This window comes from Moschus berezovskii, chromosome 2 (assembly GCF_049115385.1).
Source record: "Moschus berezovskii isolate FMDL1 chromosome 2, NW_MosBer_1.0, whole genome shotgun sequence".
Taxonomy (NCBI): Eukaryota; Metazoa; Chordata; class Mammalia; order Artiodactyla; family Moschidae; genus Moschus; species Moschus berezovskii.
This window is the reverse complement of record NC_142461.1, coordinates 66,179,198-66,199,007: the sequence shown is the minus strand read 5'-3', so window position 1 is coordinate 66,199,007 and position 19,810 is coordinate 66,179,198. Positions and strand designations below refer to the sequence as shown.

The window sequence follows — 19,810 nt, the reverse complement described above, 5'->3', positions numbered from 1 at the left end:
ATCTGCATATCTGAGGTTATTGATATTTCACCCAGCAATCTTGATTTCAGCTTGTGCTTCTTCCAGCCCAGTATTCCTCATGATGTACTCTGCATCTAAGTTAAATAAGCAGAGTGACAATATACAGCCTTGACGTACTCCTTTTCCTATTTGGAACCAGTCTGTTGTTCCTGTCCAGTTCTAACTGTAGCTTCTTGACCTGCACACAGATTTCTCAAGAGGCAGGTCAGGTAGTCTGGTATTCCCATCTCTTTCAGAATTTTCCACAGTTTATTGTGATCCACACAGTCAAAGGCTTTGGCATAGTCAATAAAGCAGAAATAGATGCTTTTCTGGAACTCTCTTGCTTTTTCCATGATCCAGCGGATGCTGGGAATTTGATCTCTGGTTCCTCTGCCTTTTCTAAAACCAGCCTGAACATCTGGAAGTTCACGGTTCATGAATTGCTGAAGCCTGGCTTGGAGAATTTTGAGAATTACTTTACTAGCGATGTGAGATGAGTGCAATTATGCAGTAGTTTGAGCATTCTTTGGCATGGCCTTTCTTTGGGATTGAATAAAAACTGACCTTTTCCAGTCCTTTGGCCACTGCTGAGTTTTCCAAATTTGCTGGCATATTGAGTGCAACATTTTCACAGCACACACAACTCAAATACTCTTTTCTAAATTAGTATTTGGGTTGCATGTTCCCCAACTGGACAAGAAGGGCACAGGAAAACTATAGAGACTTCTAATCTACTGATTCTGCTCTTTGGACCCAACACCAGGCTGGCTGAGCCCTCGCTGGTCTGTCTGGAAGTCTCTGACCCACCACTGAGGGACATGGGCCAAATTACACTACACACAAGAAGAGTGAGGTGGGAGATATCAGGTCACCTGGGAAAGGGCAGGCGCCCACAGCTTCAAAACTCCTTCAAAACTCGTGAAAGGGATAATCCCTGTGGGAGGCACAGCTCACCAAGGCACCGGCCCTCCAGTCCCTGTTGTAGCTGAGCAAGGTGATCATATCCTCCTTGTTCAGTTCAAAGATCTGGACATCCTCAGCAATGCATTCAAGTGTCACCAACTTGGGGATCATGATCAAGTTCCTCTGCATGGGGAATCAGATCAGCACCTGGGCAGTGGCTTTGATCCTGGGATCCTTCAGTATGGAAGGGTCTTTGGGCTTGGCCCCTGGGGTCTGTCAGGAGATCCAAGGGGACTATAGGTGGTCACCACAATGCCTTTGGAGGTGCAATACTGTATTAACTTCTCCTGAGTGAGGTATGGGTGGCACTTGATCTGGTTAACCACCAGCTTGTATTTTAAGCCAGGTTTGTTTAAGATTTTCTCCACTTGGAGATGGTTAAAGTTGGAGACTCCAATAGCTTTCACCAGCCCTTCTTCCACCAGCTCTTCCATGGCTGTCCAGGTATCCATGAAATCTTTCTCACTGGGAATCACGGTGTGGTCCTCATCCAATGGGAAGAGTCTTTCCCAGGCTTGAAGCCCGTGGGCCAGTGGATGAGGTAGAGGTCCAGGTAGTCCAACTTCAGCTTCTGCAGGCACCTTTCACCAGGTCCTTGTTGTGAAATATGCACCACAGCTTGCTGACGATGAAAAAGTCCTCATGCTTCATGACCTTCTCCTGGAGCTTCGCCTGGAGGGCCAACCCCACCTTGATCTCATTCTGGTGCACGTGGGCACAGTCAATGTGATGGTACCCAAGGTCAGTCGCCACCTACACAGCCTCCATCACTTTGCCTGAAAGGGACTTCCAGATGCCCAGCCCCAACATGGGCATCTTTGTGCCAGTGTAGAGCACGATGTGGATGGCCATCGCTGAGATCCACCGACTGGGATCAGAGGACCATCATACATATTTTTTAATAATTTTATTTATTTTGCTGTTGTTGTTTAGGTGTTCAGTCATGTCTGATTCTTTGCGACCCCATGGACTGCAGCACACCAGGCTTCCAGGTCCTTCACAATCTCCAGAGCTTGTTCAAACTCATGTCCATTGAATTTGTGATGCCATCCAACCATCTGTCCTCTGTCATCCCCTTCTCCTCCTGCCTTCAATCTTTCCTAGCATCAGGGTCTTTTCTAATGAGTGAGTTCTTCAAATTAAGTGGCCAAAGTATTGGAGCTTCAGCTTCAGCATCAGTCTTTCCAATGAATATTCAGCGTTGATTTCCTTTAGGATGGACTGGTTTGATCTCCTTGCTTGTTTTGGCTGCTCTGGATCTTGGAAGCTGTGCAGGCTTTTCTCTAGTTGCAGTGAGTGGGGGCTACTCTCTAGTTGCAGTGCACAGGCTTCTCACTGTGGTGGCTTCTCTTGTTGCAGAACACAGGCTCTAGAATGCAGGCCCAATAGTTGTGGTGCAGGGGCTTAGTTGCTCTGTAGCATGTGGGATCTTCCTGCAACAGGGATAAAACCCATGTTCCAGCACTGGCAACTGGATTCTTTACTACTGAGCCACCAGGGAAGCCCCTTTCTTACATATTTTTAAAGACTTTAATTTTTAGAGCAGTTTTAGGTTCCCAGTAAAATTGAGAGAAAGGTACAGAGGTTTCTCGTGTGCCCCTGCCCCACATGTACACAGCTTCCCCCATTAGCAACATCCTTCACCAGAGTTGTCTGCTTCTTACCAATAATGAACCTACACTGACACATCATTATCATCCAAAGTCCATGGTTTACATGAATACGCAATCTTGGTATTGTACATCTTATAAATTTGGACAAACAGATAATGCCTGTTATCCACCATCAGAGTAAAGACAGAGCATTTTCACTGCCCTAGAATTTCTCTGTGCTCAGCCTCTGTTTTTCTTATGTTTAAAGATAGAAATAAAACAAGAGCTAGGAAGATCAAGTGACTTGCCTGGGGGTTACACAACTGGAAAGTGACAAATCCTACCTTGGATTCCTCTCTTCTGACTCCATATCCAGTTTGTTTGTTTGTTTTTCATCAAACCGTGTGGATAGGGGAGCGGGAGTTAGGACAGGCAGGAAGAAGAGAGGAGGCTGCTGGGGAAGGGAAAGGGGAGGTAATTTCTAGAAAAGAGGCAAGGAAAATCAAGAGGGACTGAGGATGAAGTAATAAGAGGGACCGCAAATAATTATCCTAAAAAAATGGTTAAAAATATTTTAAAAGCGATATCTGTTAAAGCAGTTCCTTGCAATCTTTTATATAATTATGAAACATTGGAGCCATCTTAGTGTTGTTACCCAGGGAGATTTAGTCCATGACTGAAGACCCACTGGAGGGGGCCCTGTGCAAGATCACAATGGTCATCACAAAAATGACAGAGCAGCATGGTGGAGGGCTGGGGTGAGGTCTGCTCTGGGGCTTCCCAGGTGGCACTAGTGGTGAAGAACCTGCTTGCCCATGCAGGAGACGAGGATAGACACAGATTCAGTCCCAGAGTTGGGAAGATCCCCTGGAGGAGGGCAGAGCAACTCACTCCAGTATTCCTGCCTGGAGAAGCCCATGGACAAAGGAGCCTGGCAGGCTACAGTCCATGGGGTTACAAAGAGTCAGACACGACTGAAGCGACTTAGCACACACGCACATGGTCGGCTTGGGGCTGGTGGGGGGGGGGGTGAACAGAATACAAAATGATATGTAATGAATTAAAGCTCTTTAAAGACGTGCGTGTGAATAAGAGCAGATATGATGGGGGACAGGAAAGAAGCTGTCTTCAGAGCAATGATTTTAGATCGGTATGGTCCTCGCTCCACCAGTTTCCTTTCCTGCTATGATAAGGCATCTTTACATACCCTCAGCCCTGTGAGGTCTGGTCCAGGAACTGTAACCATCTCCCCCAGCCCAGGATCATCTCTCTGCAGTGTTTTCAGAGCCCAGACTAAGGATTGGGTTGAGGGGCAGGTGAAAACCGTCCCATCTCTGAGGTCATCTTTGTCATGGGGGAAGCGAACATCCAACCTAGCTGGGCTGTCAGAGAACAGATCTGGGTAGCTAGGAGATGTCCTCCATGAATGGACCACCTCCCTCCCAACTCCCAGGTGATGACAGCTCCCTTCACTGGAAGAGGAACAAGGAAATCCAGTGACTGGACGATAAATCCTGAAATGATGGGGGCAGGCTAACCCCAGGCCAATTGTCCTGGAAAGGAAAGGTGACAGGAGAGCAGGGCAAGATTCTGCTAGAAGTATCCTGATATTTGCATGTCCTTATAGCACTTGTACTAATGTTCACTTAATGTTTATATCAACTCCCTTTTTAAAATGTTTTGGTTAACCACAATGAGGTACCATCTCACGCTGGTCAGAATGGCTGCTATCAAAAAGTCTACAAACAATAAATGCTGGAGAGGGTGTTGAGAAAAGGGAACCCTCTTACACTGTTGGTAGGAATGCAAACTAGTACAGCCACTATGGAAAACGGTATGGAGATTCCTTAAAAAACTGGAAATAGAACCGCCATATGACCCAACAATCCCACTGCTGGGCATACACACTGAGGAAACCAGTATTGAAAGAAACACATGCACCCCAATGTTCATCGCAGCACTGTTGTACAATAGCCAGAACATGGAAGCAACCTAGATGTCCATCTGCAGATGAATGGATAAGAAAGCTGTGGTACACATACACAGTGGAATATTACTCAGCCATTAAAAAGAATGCATTTAAATCAGTTCTAATGAGGTGGATGAAACTAGAGCCTATTACACAGAGTGAAGTAAGTCAGAAAGAAAAACACCAATATAGTATACTAATGCATATATATGGAATTTAGAAAGATGGTAACAATGACCTTATATGCGAGACAGCAAAAGAGACACAGGCGTATAGAACGGTCTTTTGGACTCTGTGGGAGAAGGCAAGGGTGGGATGGTTTGAGAGAATAGCATTGAAACATGTATATTATCATATGTGAAACAGATCACCAGTACAGGTTTAATGCATGAGACAGGGTGCTCAGGGCTGGTGCACTGGGATGACCCTGAGGGATGGGATGGGGAGGTGGGAGGGAGGTTCAGGATGGGGAGCACATGTACACATATGGCTGATTCATGTCAGTGTATGGAAAAAACAACTACAATATTGTAAAATAGTTAGCTTGCAATTAAAATAAATAAATTAATTTAAAAATAAATAAAGATGTTTTGGTTGTACTGGGTATTCATTGCTATGCACAGGCTTTTTCTAGTTGCGATAAGTGAGGGCTCCTCTCATGATGCAGTGCACAGGCTTCTCATTGTGGTGGCTTCTCTTCTTGTAGAGCACAGGCTCTGGGGCACCTGGGCTTTTGTAGTTGTGGCACACGGGGTCTAGAGCATGCACTCAGTAGTTGAGGCACATAGGCTTAGTTTCCCCATAACACGAGAAATCTTCCCAGACCAGGGAAGCTTCTTAACCACTGGACGACCAGGGAAGTCCTCAACTCCCTTTTAATTACTTTCACCTGTTCAAAAATACCTACCCTAAATGGAAAACCATAAAACTATTACTAATAAGTGAAAAAAAAAACATTCTCCCATAATCTTCTCACTTACCTCCAGTGGCTTGGGCACCATGCTTTGGGAATGCTCATGAACTGAGAAGTATAGGGAGGAGCTTTGGAGTTCAGCAGACTGGGGTTCACCATCGAGGAGCAGATGTTGACATCTCCAGCCTCAGTTTCCACACCAGTAACAGAACACCTTCTTCTAAAGAGTCAGTGAAGCCACAAGAAAGTTCATGGCTCAAAATGGTAGCCATACTGGGCCTTCTCAGCAAGAAGTCAAAATAAGACAAAGTTCCTTTCTATTCCTGAACCCAGAGCTCTTTGTATACAGAGAAAAGAAGACAAGATGAGCTGGTGGGGGTGGTGGCTCGTGCTTCCCAGTCCAGGTCTAATGGGCCATCAGCATTTCTCTTGGACACTGATAAAGGAGGAAAACTCGAAGCTCAATACGAGGCATGACATCTCAGCCATTACCAGCCTCCCCACAGGGAACAAACTTTACGTGCTTCAGTAGCCATCCACCTGTCACTTCCCCTCAAGCCTTCTTCAAGCCCACTTGAAGCTTCTTAGCTTCATGATCTAATCCTCTGGTTATCTCTGCTTTCTCTGATGTAATTTCCAAAACATGCCCAGTTTTTCTGCTGTCTGCTCACTTTCCATCCTGGGCAAGGACCCTTTGGGAGGCTTCTACCCAGCTGTCCTCTGCCACCCCTAGATCAGTCCATATCTACCCCCTCCCTCCAGAGTGGTGAAGACTCTACCTCACTCACCCAGTGCTCTGGAGGGTCTCCTCACCTCCACCCTTGACACGTGGAAATGGTTCCTATCAAGGTCCCAGGACTTGTAAGTAAACCCAACCCATGCACACAACTAGACCCTCAAGTCTCTGGACAGTGCACCACCTTTCACATCTCAAGGCACATAGAGATCAAAGGGCAAGCTGTTTTCACCTGGAAGTGATTTGCCCTCTCCTTCAATGTTAGAAGAAGCCAACATTTCCGCCACCAGAGACTCCCAGCACCTGGGGCTCAGGTGGGAAGCTCTACTCTGCAGCATCCCATATGCTCACCTGCACCTCCCTTGAAAGTGCTTCTCTCCCAGAGGGCAGGGCCCTGCACTCCCTACCTTTCTCCAGGAGGCGGAGCCAGGCTTACACGATCAGGGACAGTCCTCAACACACTACTTACCTTTTTGTATATGGACTAGAGAATTGATAAATTATAGACATTATAAAGCACATGCAAAAATCATATGTTAAAGAGGAAGATGTGCTCAATCGTGTCCAGCTCTTTGCACCTCTGGGAACTGTAACCTAACAGGTTCCTCTGTCCATGAAATTCTCCAGGCAAGAATACTGGAGTGGGTAGCCATTCCCATCTCCAGGGGATCTTCTTGATCCAGAGATTGAACCTAGGTCTCCCACATTGCAGGCAGATTCTTTACCATCTGATCCACAAGTGAAGCCCTGGTAAAGCATAAAAAGGCTTTATTTTCTCCATCCTTGTCTTCAGTCAGACTCTGTCCCTGCAGGACATCACAAACAGATGTCCAGTCCTATTAAAAGCTTTAGTCTCATATCCACTTAGTGACTATTTCCTCTGCCCTTGGCCAGCCCAGGCCAGGCCTCTGGGTTCTGCAGAAAAATGAGCACAGGGGCTCTGCATTTCATGCCCTGCCTCTCTCCAGTAAGGCCTTTTCTCCCTCAGAGATTGGCCTCCAGAGGAGGGTGAGGGAGAGGAGTGACCATCACTTGCTGACCGGGTGCTCTGCTACCCTCTCTCAGGTCTTCTGTGTAACCAGGCACCTGACACATCTCAGGCACTCTGCTCTGTTCTGGGGACACCACTGCGCAGTAGGAAGAGGAGGTGACCCAGACAGATAGCAGCACAGCCTTGCTCTTCACCAGCTCCTGGAATGTAGGAATATCTTCAAGCAGGGAGGCTAAGCCATGCTGTAGGGAGGCAGGCATCCACTATCAGGGTTATTTCCTGCCACTCCACATACTGTCCCCACACCCTCTGCCCCATTCTTGGACCATCTGGAGGCTGCAGGCAGCTCTGTGAATACAGACTCATCACGTACCGCCCCCCCAAGATTCCTTTTGAGCAAAAACACATCATCACAGGCACCCATGCTGCAGGACCAGTGACCCACAACACCACCCAACAAGCCACATGAAAGATTAGACTAAAAAGCTGACCGCTCTCTCCTGGATTAGAAGACTTACATCGTTACAATGCCCATACCAAAAATCCCAATGACACTTTTAACAGGGAAAAAAAATACCCTAAAATTCATATGGAATCTCAGCAGGTACCCAAAAGTCAAACCAATCCAGAAAAAGAACAAAGTTGGAGACTTCACGCTTCCTATACCACAAAGCAACAGTAATCAAAATGGTATGGTACTGTCATAAGGAGAGACATGTAGACCAATGGAACAAAATAAAGAGCCCAGAGATAAACTCTTGCATATATGGACAAATCATCCTCAGCAAGGGTGTCAAAACCACACAATGGGGAAAGGAGAGTCTCTTCAATGAACGGTGTTGGGAAAACTGAATATCCTCATGAAAAAGGATGAAAATAGACCCTTACCTTGTGCCATATATTGATAGAAAAATTAATTCATAATGGATTAAACATCTAACTGTAAGACCTAAAACTGCAAAATTCTTAAAAGAAAAACATAGGGAAAAATTCTAGATTAGATTTGGCAGTGATTTCTTGGATTTGGCAACAAAAGCACAGGCAAAAAATATATATATACACAAGTGAGATCACATCAAAGTTTAAAATTTCTAACAGTAAAGGAAATGGTTGACAAAAAGAAAAAGCAACCAGATTGGGATAAAATATTTGCAAACCATGTATCTGATAAGGGGCTAATATGAAAATTATGTAAAGAACTCATAAAATTTAATAGCAAAAACACCCCCAAACAACCTGATTTTAAAATGGGCAGGATTTCCCTGGTGGTATAGGGGATAAGAATCTACCTGTCCATGCAGGAGACACAGGTTGGATCTTTGGTCCTGGAAGATTCCACAACTAACCCTGTGTGCCACAACTACTGATCCTGCCCTCTAATTCCTACAAGTCACAATTACTGAAGCCCATACACCTATAACCCATGCTCCACAAGAGAAAACACCCCAGTGAGAAGCCCACACACCGCAACAGAGTAGCCCCTACTTGCCACAACCAGAGAAAGCCCGGGCACAGCGACAAAGACCCATCGGAGCACCCATCTGATTGGAGTACAGTTCAGTGTTGTGCTAGTTTCAGGTGCACCCAAAGTGATTCAGCTACACACACAGGTATAATTCATTCTTCCTAAGATTCTTTTCTCATGGAGGCTACCCCAGAACACTGAGTAGAGCTCCTTGTGCTAGGCAGTAGGTCCTTGTTGGCTATCTATCTTTTATATGGTAGTGTGATGTGTGTTCATCCCAAGCTCCTGATTTATCCCTTCCCTCCCACATTTTGTTTGACTTTATTTAAAATGGAAAAACAGTGGAGGGAGGCAGGAGGCCATGGAGATCTACAGAGGAGGAAACTGAAGCTCTAAGGGGTGAAGCAGCTCCATACCCAGGACTCTCACCATGGCCACCAGCCCTAACCCCACCTCCGCAGACCCTCTGGATACCTCAGATTGGGATGGAGGCAGACACAGGAGGATGTGGGTTCCAGGTTGCCTTGCCCTCCCAGCAACAGCGTTGGCAATTTCCCCTCTTCCAAGAAACTTTATTTTCTTAAAAGATCTGAACTTTCTTTCTTTCTTTCTTGTTTTGGCTGTGCTGGCTCTTTGCTTCCATGCACACTTTCTCTCTAGTTGCGGCAAACTGGGGTTACTCTCTAGTTGCAGTATGTGAGCTTCTCATTGTGGAGGCGTCTCTTGTTGCAGAGCACAGGCTCTAGGACGTGTGGACTTCAGCAAATGTGGTTCATGGGCTCAGTAGTTTTGGCTCCTGGGATCTGGAGCACTGGCTCAGTAGTTGTGGTACACAGGCTTAGTTGCCCAGCAGCATGTGGGATCTTCCTGAATCAGGGATTGAACCCACGTCTCCTGCATTGGCAGGCAGAGTCTTTACCACTGAGCCACCAGGGAAGCCCCTGAACTTTACTTCTATGAAGAGCATTACACACTGAAATTTTGAAAGTAAAACGACAGCATAAGAAAATAAAAGTCAAATGGATTGAAAAAAATTATTTACAAAGTTTTCCACTTTACTATGCCAAGAAGATGACTTCTCTAATTAGCCTTCAAGTAGGGAAATATCAAAGATAATTGCTGTCCTAATTCTATAATCACATAGCAGGGGGAAAAGGGAAAGGGAAGAATTTACAACATATGATGATGCATTTGAAAAGGAAGTGGGTGTGTGAGCAAATATACTGGTGTATACACAGAATATTTCTAGAAGAATGCACAAGAAACTTGTGACATTCATTGCCTCTGGGAAAGTGGTGAACAGACTGGTGGAAGGAGCAGGGAGACAGGTAAAGAAGGGCTGACTTTTCATTATAAACATTTTGTAGTGTTTGGTTTTCCCGTCATGCATATTATTACTTTTTTCCTTCGAAGGAGATTTTGGTTTAGTTTGTTCTATTTTGTCTGAGAAGGCAAATATTATCAACAAAAGAAATGGCAATGACACTTAGTCATAGCCTCACATCATATCAGCAGATTTACTGGGAGATTAAATGCAAATGAGGGGTGACCCTAGTCTTGACTACTTAACGACACAACTATATGACCAAAGACCAGGTCCTTTCTCTCCTACTCTACTCTCTAAGTGTGTAGACTTAGTTCTCAGACTTCCTGTTCTTAAGAGCCAGGCACATGATAAAGGAAAACAATTCCCCAAGGTAGAAAAGATGACATCTCTTCCTTTCATTAAAGTGCCTCCCTAGATGTACCCATATATCTCACTGGCCAAATTACGTCACATGTCCACACCCAAACTAGCCACTAGTTTGGCTTGGTTTTTGATATATTGAATACCTTTTGTATATAGGTGATACAGATTCTTCATGTGAAGCTATCTAAGCTCCTTCACCCAGAGTCCTAGTGGTCATACCAAATTCAGAGCATTCAAGGGTTTGAGGGCTCTACAACAGGAAATCACTTTGATCAAAGGATATTCATAAGATGTCTCATTTCATCAAATGTACTATTGACCAAGAAGTTTCATTTCATCAAATGTACTGCTGACCAGCTTGTTAGTGTCCTCCATCAATTTCTTTACATATGAATTCTTCATCAACTCCTCTCCACTCTGATTGAAAGCCTTTCCTTCAACTTGGATAGCTTTTGGCCAAGCGCTGGGGGCCCATGTTAACAAAGTGTCACTAGTAAGGAAAAGGGACCACCTCAGACATCTTAGACTTGGGCTTCCCTCGTGGCTCAGTGAGAAAGAATCCGCCTGTCAACACAGGAGACACGGGCTCGAACCCTGGTCTGGGAAGATCCCACATGCCTCAGAGCGACTAAGTTCATGTGCCACAACTGCTAAGCCTGTGTTCTAGAACCCAGGAGCTGAAGCTACTGAGCCCACATGCCACAACTACTGAAGCCTGTGCACCCTAGAGCCCGTGCTCTGCAACCAAAGAAGCCACGGCAATGAGAAGCCTGCACACTGCAACTAGAGAGTAGCCCCGCTCCCTGCAACTAAAGTCCAAGTAGCAATGAAGACCCAGCACAGCCAAAAATAAATAAGTAAAATATCTTAGACTCAACTAGTCCTTGTGAAAACAAGGATTCTTATAACAAATGTTCTTCAATCCAGAAACAAAAGTCATAGATAGCAATTTTTATATGTACATATATATGTATATATTATATATATATAATATATAGATATATTTTGCTGCACCTCCCTACTTATAGGATCTCAACTCCCCAACCAAGGACTAAACCCAGGACAGCAGTGAAAGCCCAGAAACTTAACCACTAGGCCACCAGGGAACTCCCCCTAAATATGTATTTTTAAAGGGATTCAAAATATCACTTGTAAAGAAGACATTAATAATTTAAAACAAATTAATATGTCTCTTAATAAGCAAAGACACAGGCAGCAGTTTTATCAAGTAGGTTGTGATAAAGCAGTGAGATGCTGGCAGCTACACATGGAAATGCCAAGGCTGCAGACAGATGCAGGAGATGACTCAACTACCACAAGGCCACTGCCATTGACAGCACGATTTTCTAACACGGTGAACAACCCTTGATAACCTTTCAACAAAATACAATGCAGTCATTCCTTGATTTATACAATAGTTACATTCCTAGGAAAGTCAGGTTATATTAAAAACATGCGGGAGGGGGGATGAAATGGGAGATCGGGATATACACTACTATGTATAAAATAGATGACTAATGAGAACCTACTGTATAGCACAAGGAATTCTACTCAGTGCTCTGTGGTGACCTAAATGGGAAGGAAATCCAAAAAGAGGGGGTATGTGTATATGTATCACTGATTCACTTTGCTATACAGCAGAAACTAACATAACATTGTAAAGTAACTATACGCCAACAAAAATTAATTTAAAAAACAAGCAAAGAGATATCTAGAGTATGTATATGTCAAATGGATGAAGTTTCAGTCTTAGAAATGGGTTTTTCACCTGCATCAATGTCTCTGCTGCTGCTGCTAAGTCACCTCAGTTGTGTCCAACTCTGTGTGACCACATAAATGGCAGTCCACCAGGCTCCGCTGTCCCTGGGATTCTCCAGGCAAGAACAATGGAGTGGGTTGCCATTTCAGTACCCAATGCATGAAAGTGAAAAGTGAGAGTGAAGTTGCTCAGTCGTGTCCAACTCTTCACAATCCCATGGACTGCAGCCTAGCAGGCTTCTCCGTCCATGGGATTCTCCAGGCAAGAGTACTGGAGGGGGTTGTCATTGCCTTCTCCCATCAATGTCTCATGGGACATCAAAATATCACATGGACTACGGGGCCCTTCTCTCAAGGACTGTCCCATGCACTGTAAGATATTTGGCATTCCTAGACCCCTCTCATTCAATACCTACAGCAGGGCCCTCCTCCCAAACATAAAAGTCCCCAGAACATACTTAGGGAATGGTATTGCCTCCTTGGCTTAGACCAACCAGCTCTCCTGGTCCATGTGACTTCAGAGCTGGGTGATACCAGAGCAAAATTAGGATTCTGTAAGAAATACAGAAATACCAGGTGTCTCAGTGGTAAAGAATCTGCCTGCCGATGCAGGAGATGTAGGTTCAATCCCTGGGTCTGGAAGACTCCCTGGAGAAAGAAATGGCAACCCACTCCAGTATTCTTGCCTGAGAAATCCTATGGACAGAGGAGCCTGGCAGGCTACAGTCCATGGGGTTGCAAAAGAGTGGGACACAACTTAGCAACTAAACAACAGGAAACACAGAGGTTGAACAGGTAACGTGCAGTCTGCTAATGACAGGTAACATTTGGACATAGGTGCTTCAGCATTGACCATATATATGTATATTTTTGTGCAAATAAGAATATCTGATTTACTGAATGGGCAGAACTCAATGGGCACAGAGAAAAACAACTCTATTTTTTCTCCCAATGCTATATTTTCAGCTCTGCTCTGTCAGCGCACTTTTCCTAGACCCACAGCTTTTCCGTCACACTGAGCTTTCAGAACCGGAGTAGTATTTTTAAGAATGAAAGTGCAACCTTGTCTGCATCAGGACTCAGTCTGGTGTCAACTTCTTCCCTCCCCCAGCTCAAACCATCCCTGTGGTGCAGAAGGAGGGATAGGCCTGCTCTCTCACATTTTCCCTCCCTCCCTCCCTTCCCGAGCCTGACTCTTCCAGGTTCAAGGTCAGGAAGAAGAAGGTGAGAGAGAGGGGCCAGGCTTAGAGGAGTAGTGGTGGGTGATTTGTCCCCCAAATCAGTTGGGCTACCCTGGTGGCTCAGATGGTAAAGAATCTGCCTGCAATGCGGGAGACCCAGGTTCAATCCCTGGGTCAGAAAGTTCCCTTGGAGAAGGAAAAGGCCACCCACTCTGGTATTCTCACCTGGAGAATTCCATGCACAAAGGAGTCCCTGGGGGTCACAAAGAGTCAGACATGACTACATGAGTAACACTGTCGCTTTCCAAGTGGGTTTGGAGGAATCACCTCCTCGAAACACCCAGGGGATGTTTGTCCTCCATAAGAAGTACATCAACGTGAACGATGTGCTCGCTGACTGATCTTTGGTTCACCCTCACAGCTTTTTCCTGGGGAACCCCACCCCCCAGCAGGCCATACTCCCAAGTGGGCTTTTTTGAGGGCAGCTTAGCCCAGCTCAAAATTCTCCAAGCCAGGCTTCAGCAATACATGAACCATGAACTTCCAGATGATCAAGCTGGTTTTAGAAAATGCAGAGGCACCAGAGATCAAATTGCCAACATCCTCTGGATCATGGAGAAAGCAAGAGAGTTCCAGAAAAACATCTATTTCTGCTTCATTGACTATGCCAAAGCCTTTGACTGTGTGGATCACAATAAACTGTGGAACATTCTGAAAGAGATGGGAATACCAGACCACCTGACCTGCCTCTTGAGAAACCTATATGCAGGTAAGGAAGCAACAGTTAGAACTGGACATGGAAGAATAGACTGGTTCCAAATAGGAAAAGGGGTACGTCAAGGCTATATATTGTCACCCTGCTTATTTAACTTATACTCAGAGCACATCATGAGAAACACTGGGCTGGAAGAAGCACAAGCTGGAATCAAGATTGCTGGGAGAAATCTCAATAACCTCAGGTATGCAGATGACACCACCTTTATGGCAGAAAGTGAAGAGGAACTAAAAAGGCTCTTGATGAAAGTTAAAGAGGAGAGTGAAAAGGTTGGCTTGAAGCTCAACATTCAGAAAACTAAGATTATGGCATCTGGTCCCATTACTTCATGGGAAATAGATGGGGAAACAGTGGAAACAGTGGCTGACTTTATTATTCTGGGCTCCAAAATCACTGCAGATGGTGATTGCAGCCATGAAATTAAAAGACGCTTATTCCTTGGAAGGAAAGTTATGACCAACTCAGACAGCATATTAAAAAGCAGAGACATAACTTTGCCAACCAAGGTCCATCTAGTCAAGGCTATGGTTTTTCCAGTGGTCATGTATAGATGTGAGAGTTGGACTGTGAAGAAAGCTGAGCGCCGAAGAATTGATGCTTTTTAACTGTGGTGTTGGAGAAGACTCTTGAGAGTCCCTTGGACTGCAAGGAGATCCAACCAGTCCACCCTAAAGGAGATCAGTCCTGGGTGTTCATTGGAAGGACTGATGTTGAAGCTGAAACTCCAATACTTTGGCCACCTGATGCTAAGAGTTGACTCACTGGAAAAGACTCTGATGCTGGGAGGGATTTGTGGGCAGGAGGAGAAGGGGACGACAGAGGATGAGATGGCTGGATGGCATCACCAACTCAATGGACTTGAGTTTGGATGAACTCCGGGAGTTGGTGATGGACAGGGAGGCCTGGTGTGCTGCGATTCATGGGGTCGCAGAGAGTCAGACACAACTGAGCAACTGAACTGAACTGAACTAGCCCAGCTTCTGGGAGCTCCATTTAGCTCCTGGGAAACAGCAAATCTTTGCCTTGCCCAAGAGTGCAGCTTCCCAGCACTGGCCCTCCCTGCTCACCATCACGGCTGCTCCAAGGCAGATCTCCACCTTAAGAATTCTCCAAAAAGGGAAAAGACACTCTCTTTAACAAGTGGTGCTGGGAAAATTGGTCAACCACTTGTAAAAGAATGAAACTAGAACACTCCCTAACACCATACACAAAAATAAACTCAAAATGGATTAAAGATCTAAATGTAAGACCAGAAACTATAAAACTCCTAGAGGAGAACATAGGCAAAACACTCTCCGACATAAATCACAGCAGGATCGTCCATGACCCACCTCCCAGAATATTGGAAATGAAAGCAAAAATAAACCAATGGGACCTAATTAAAATTAAAAGCTTCTGCACAGCAAAGGAAACTCTAAGCAAGGTGAAAAGACAGCCTTCAGAATGGGAGAAAATAATAGCAAATGAAGCAACTGATAAAGGATTAATCTCAAAAATATACAAGCAACTCCTGCAGCTCAATTCCAGAAAAATAAACAACCCAATCAAAAAATGGGCCAAAGAACTAAACAGACATCTCACCAAAGAAGACATCCAGATGGCTAACAAACACATGAAAAGATGCTCAGCATCACTCAAAATCAGAGAAATGCAAATCAAAATCACAATGAGGTACCATTTCACGCCAGCCAGAATGGCTGCTATCCAAAAGTCTACATGCAATAAATGCTGGAGAGGGTGTGGAGAGAAGGGAATCCTCTTACACTGCTGATGGGAATGCAGACTGGTACAACCACTATGGAGAACAGTGTGGAGATTCCTCAAAAAACTGGAAATAGAACTGACATACGACCCAGCAATCGCACTCCTGGGCGTACACACTGACGAAACCAGAATTGAAAGAGACACATGTACTCCAATGTTCATTGCAGCACTGTTTATAATAGCCAGGACATGGAAGCAACCTAGATGTCCATCTGCAGACGAATGGATAAGAAAGCTGTGGTACATTTACACAATGGAGTATTACTCAGCCATTAAAAAAAATGCATTTGAATCAGTTCTAATGAGGTGGATGAAACTGGAGCCTATTATACAGAGTGAAGTAAGCCAGAAAGAAAAACACCAATACAGTATCAGTTCAGTTCAGTTCAGTCGCTCAGTCGTGTCCGACTCTCCGCGACCCCATGAATCACAGCACGCCAGGCCTCCCTGTCCATCACCAACCCCCGGAGTTCACTCAAATTCATGTCCACAGAGTCGGTGATGCCATCCAGCCATCTCATTCTCCGTCGTCCCCTTCTCCTCCCGCCCCCAACCCTTCCCAGCATACTAACACATATATATGGAATTTAGAAAGATGATAATGATAACCCTGTACACGAGACATCAAAAGAGACACAGATGTATAGAACAGTCTTTTGGACTCTGTGGGAGAGGGCGAGGGTTGGATGATTTGGGAGAATGGCATTGAAACATGTATATTATCATATGTGAAACGAATCGCCAGTCCAAGTTTGATGCATGATACAGGATGCTCGGGGCTGGTGTACTGGGATGAACCAGAGGGATGGGATGGGGAGGGAGGTGGGAGGAGGTTCAAGATGGGGAGCATATGTACACCCGGGGCAGATTCATGTCAATGTATGGCAAAACCAATACAATAATATAAAGTAATTAGCCTCCAATTAAAATAAATAAATTTTTTATAAAAAGAATTCTCCACAAAGGAAGCAAGAGTCTACTCAGGTTTCATCCCAAACTCCCAGGCACCCTTGCCATGCCTTCCCTCAAATTTCTCATCGGTCAGTCACTCTGGTTCTCTGTGGGGATGATCATTCAGCTAAAAGGGACATATGCCATTCTCTCCTGTACACACCCCAGACTCCACAATTTATTCTCTTAGAGTCCCTTGGCTTGGCTTGCTCCCTTTGCTTTCTTGTCCCACAGGAAGAGAGGGGGCAAACAAACAAATTCTGTCCATTAACTTCAGCAAATTTCTTTTTAATCCTCTGTTTTTAAAGCTTGGGGGCTAAAGAAAGGTTAGAAAATTACAGAAAAAACTCTGAGACAACCCCATGTCCAGTCTAGATCTTTCCTCTGAAGTAGGTATATAAAAATCCAATACTTTTTTAGTCGTAATCTTGTATGTATGTACATAACACATGCTTATATACATATGCACATACACACATATTTGTGTAAATCTATTTGAAAGAATTTATTTTATGCCCCAAAAATATATACTATTGTTTTGGTGATTTTGTTATTTCCATAAATGGTATCTTGCTGTATGTATTATTCTGCAACCTGGTTTTCCCATACAATGTGCTGATTATTCTTGAGTTTTTGAGGCCTCATCTCACATTGTCTTGCCCAGCCTTCTGTATAATAGTTGCTGTGGCAACCAGGGGCTCCCAGGTGTAGCCTGACAACGTCACCTCAGCTGCACCTCACATGGCTTCCTTTCTGCCCCAGGTGTTCTGGTGCACTGGTTAACCCTCCCTTGGGCAATCCTTGACTAGTGGAAGATGGGAGCCAATGGATCAATAATCCATACTTTCAGACCTCCGGCACACGATGATTTTATAGTATATCCTACTTGGTTTCTCAGGGGATCCCCAATTAACCTGAGCCTCAGTTGCCAACAGAAGTCATCAACTTGATAATACACCCCTGTATTGGCTTTCCTGCTTCCCCATTTCATTCTTCTCAGTCCCCCAACTCCTAATCCCAGAAATCACTTCCCAAAGTATAGTACCTAAATGTAATCATTTGCTTCAGCTGTTTAGTGGAAACCAAGCTAAAACACTAAATTTTAAATACTGTTAAAAATAAGTCTGTATTGATCTACTTGATGGGTTCTCAAAATGTGGTCTGGGGACAAAGTTCCTGAGACCATTTCTGGAGGTCCCTAAGGTCAAACTCTTTCATAATCACACTAAGAATTTATTTGCCTTTTTCCACTCTTACTTTCTCACAAGTCTACAGTGGAGTTTTCAAGAAACTATATTATACGTGAAAGTACAATAGTCTGAATGCAGAAGCAGGTATAAGAATCCAGCTGTCTTCTAGTAAGCCAGAAGTTGAAGAGATTTGGAAAAAAAAAAATTGTAATATAAAGCAATACCACTCTTCTCACTATTTTTTTTTTTTTTTGCTTTGGAAAATATATCTATTTTTCATTTAAATGTTGTTTATATTATTATAAATACTATGGACCATTAAATGGGCTTATTTTTAATGAATTAATAAGTATTTTAAAACTTTCTCAGCCTTATCATTTCCAATGCTGTAAATATTAGTAGATATAACCCACATAAGAGCTTCCCAGGGGGCACTAGTGGTAAAAAATTGCCTGCCAATGCAAGAGACAAAAGAAACACAAGTTCAGTCCCTGGGTCAGGAAGATCTCTTGGAGGAGTGCATGGCTACCCACTCCAGTATTCTTGCCTGGAGAACCCCATGGACAAAGGAGCATGGGGGGCTACAGTCCATAGGTTAACAAAGAGTCGGACAAGACTGAAGTGACTTAGCACAACACAACAAACATAACCCACATAAAAGCTTTTTGCTGCTGCTGCTGCTAAAGTGCTTCAGTCGTGTCCAACTCTGTGCAACCCCATAGACGGCAGCCCACCAGGCTCCTCCATCCATGGGATTTTCCAGGCAAGTGTACTTGAGTGGGTTGCCATTGCCTTCTCTAAAAAGCTTTTTGAGGTTCTCAGTAATTTTTAATATGGCAAAGGGGTCTGGAGCCCAAAAGTTTGAGAGCCACTGATTTAGTTCACTGCTTTTAACTTCTAAGTCCAATGAATGCATTTTACTAGTGTACGTGCCCTATTGACTTTATCCATTCACTTCCTGATGAACAGTTAGGTTACTTCAGTTTTCTTCTGTCACCAAGTGAAGTGAAAGTCACTCAGTCACGTCCAACTCTTTGCGATCCCATGGACTATACAGTCAATGGAATTCTCCAGGCCAGAATACTGGAGTGGGTAGACTTTCCCTTCTCTAGGGGATCTTCCCAACCCAGGGACTGAACCCAGATCTCCCACATTGCAGGTGGATTTTTTATCAGTTGAGCGAAGCCCAAGAATACTGGAGTGGGTAGCCTATCCCTTCTCCAGCGGATCTTCCTGACCCAGGAATCAAACCGGGGTCTCCTATCAGCAAGGATGCTGTATAAACACCTCTGGAGTTGCTCCTTATGCATGTGTACACCTTGTGCATGTTCCTCTATGCTACAGTCTTAGAAATGGAATGCAGAGTCACAGGTATGAGCATTTTTGGTTATTAAAGTGAAATTGTCTTATATGGTTGTACAATTTTTGTTTACTATATGCTTAGTCACTCAGCCGTGTCCAACTCTTTGCAACTCTTTGTAGCCTGCCAGGCTCCTCTTTCCATGGGGATTCTCCAGGCAAGAACACTGGAGTGGGTTGCCATACCCTTCTCCAGGGGATCTTCCCAACCCAGGGATTGAACCCAGGTTTTCCTTATTGCAGGTGGGTTCTTTACCATCTGAGCCACCGGTGAAGCATCCTATATCAGATATGTTTCCTATATCAGTACACAAAGAACCCATTTCTTTACACCTGCTCTCATCAACTTCCAACTTCAATTTTAACTGATACAATGGCAGAAAATTTCTCTCACCATCATTTTTCTTTGTATTTCCCTGATTACCAGTGAGGTTGGTCCTCTTAATGTAATTACTGGCCATTTGTACTTTCTGTTTTATGATTGCTTGTTTGTATCCAATGCTCATTTTT

The 19,810-nt window shown here is 44.4% G+C and overlaps 1 pseudogene; it reads right to left on the bottom strand.

The window, feature by feature from the left end:
* Positions 1-912: 912 nt before the first annotated feature.
* LOC129538446 (aldo-keto reductase family 1 member B1 pseudogene) lies at positions 913-1,818 on the bottom strand (annotated as a pseudogene).
* Between the last annotated feature and the right edge of the window lie 17,992 nt (positions 1,819-19,810).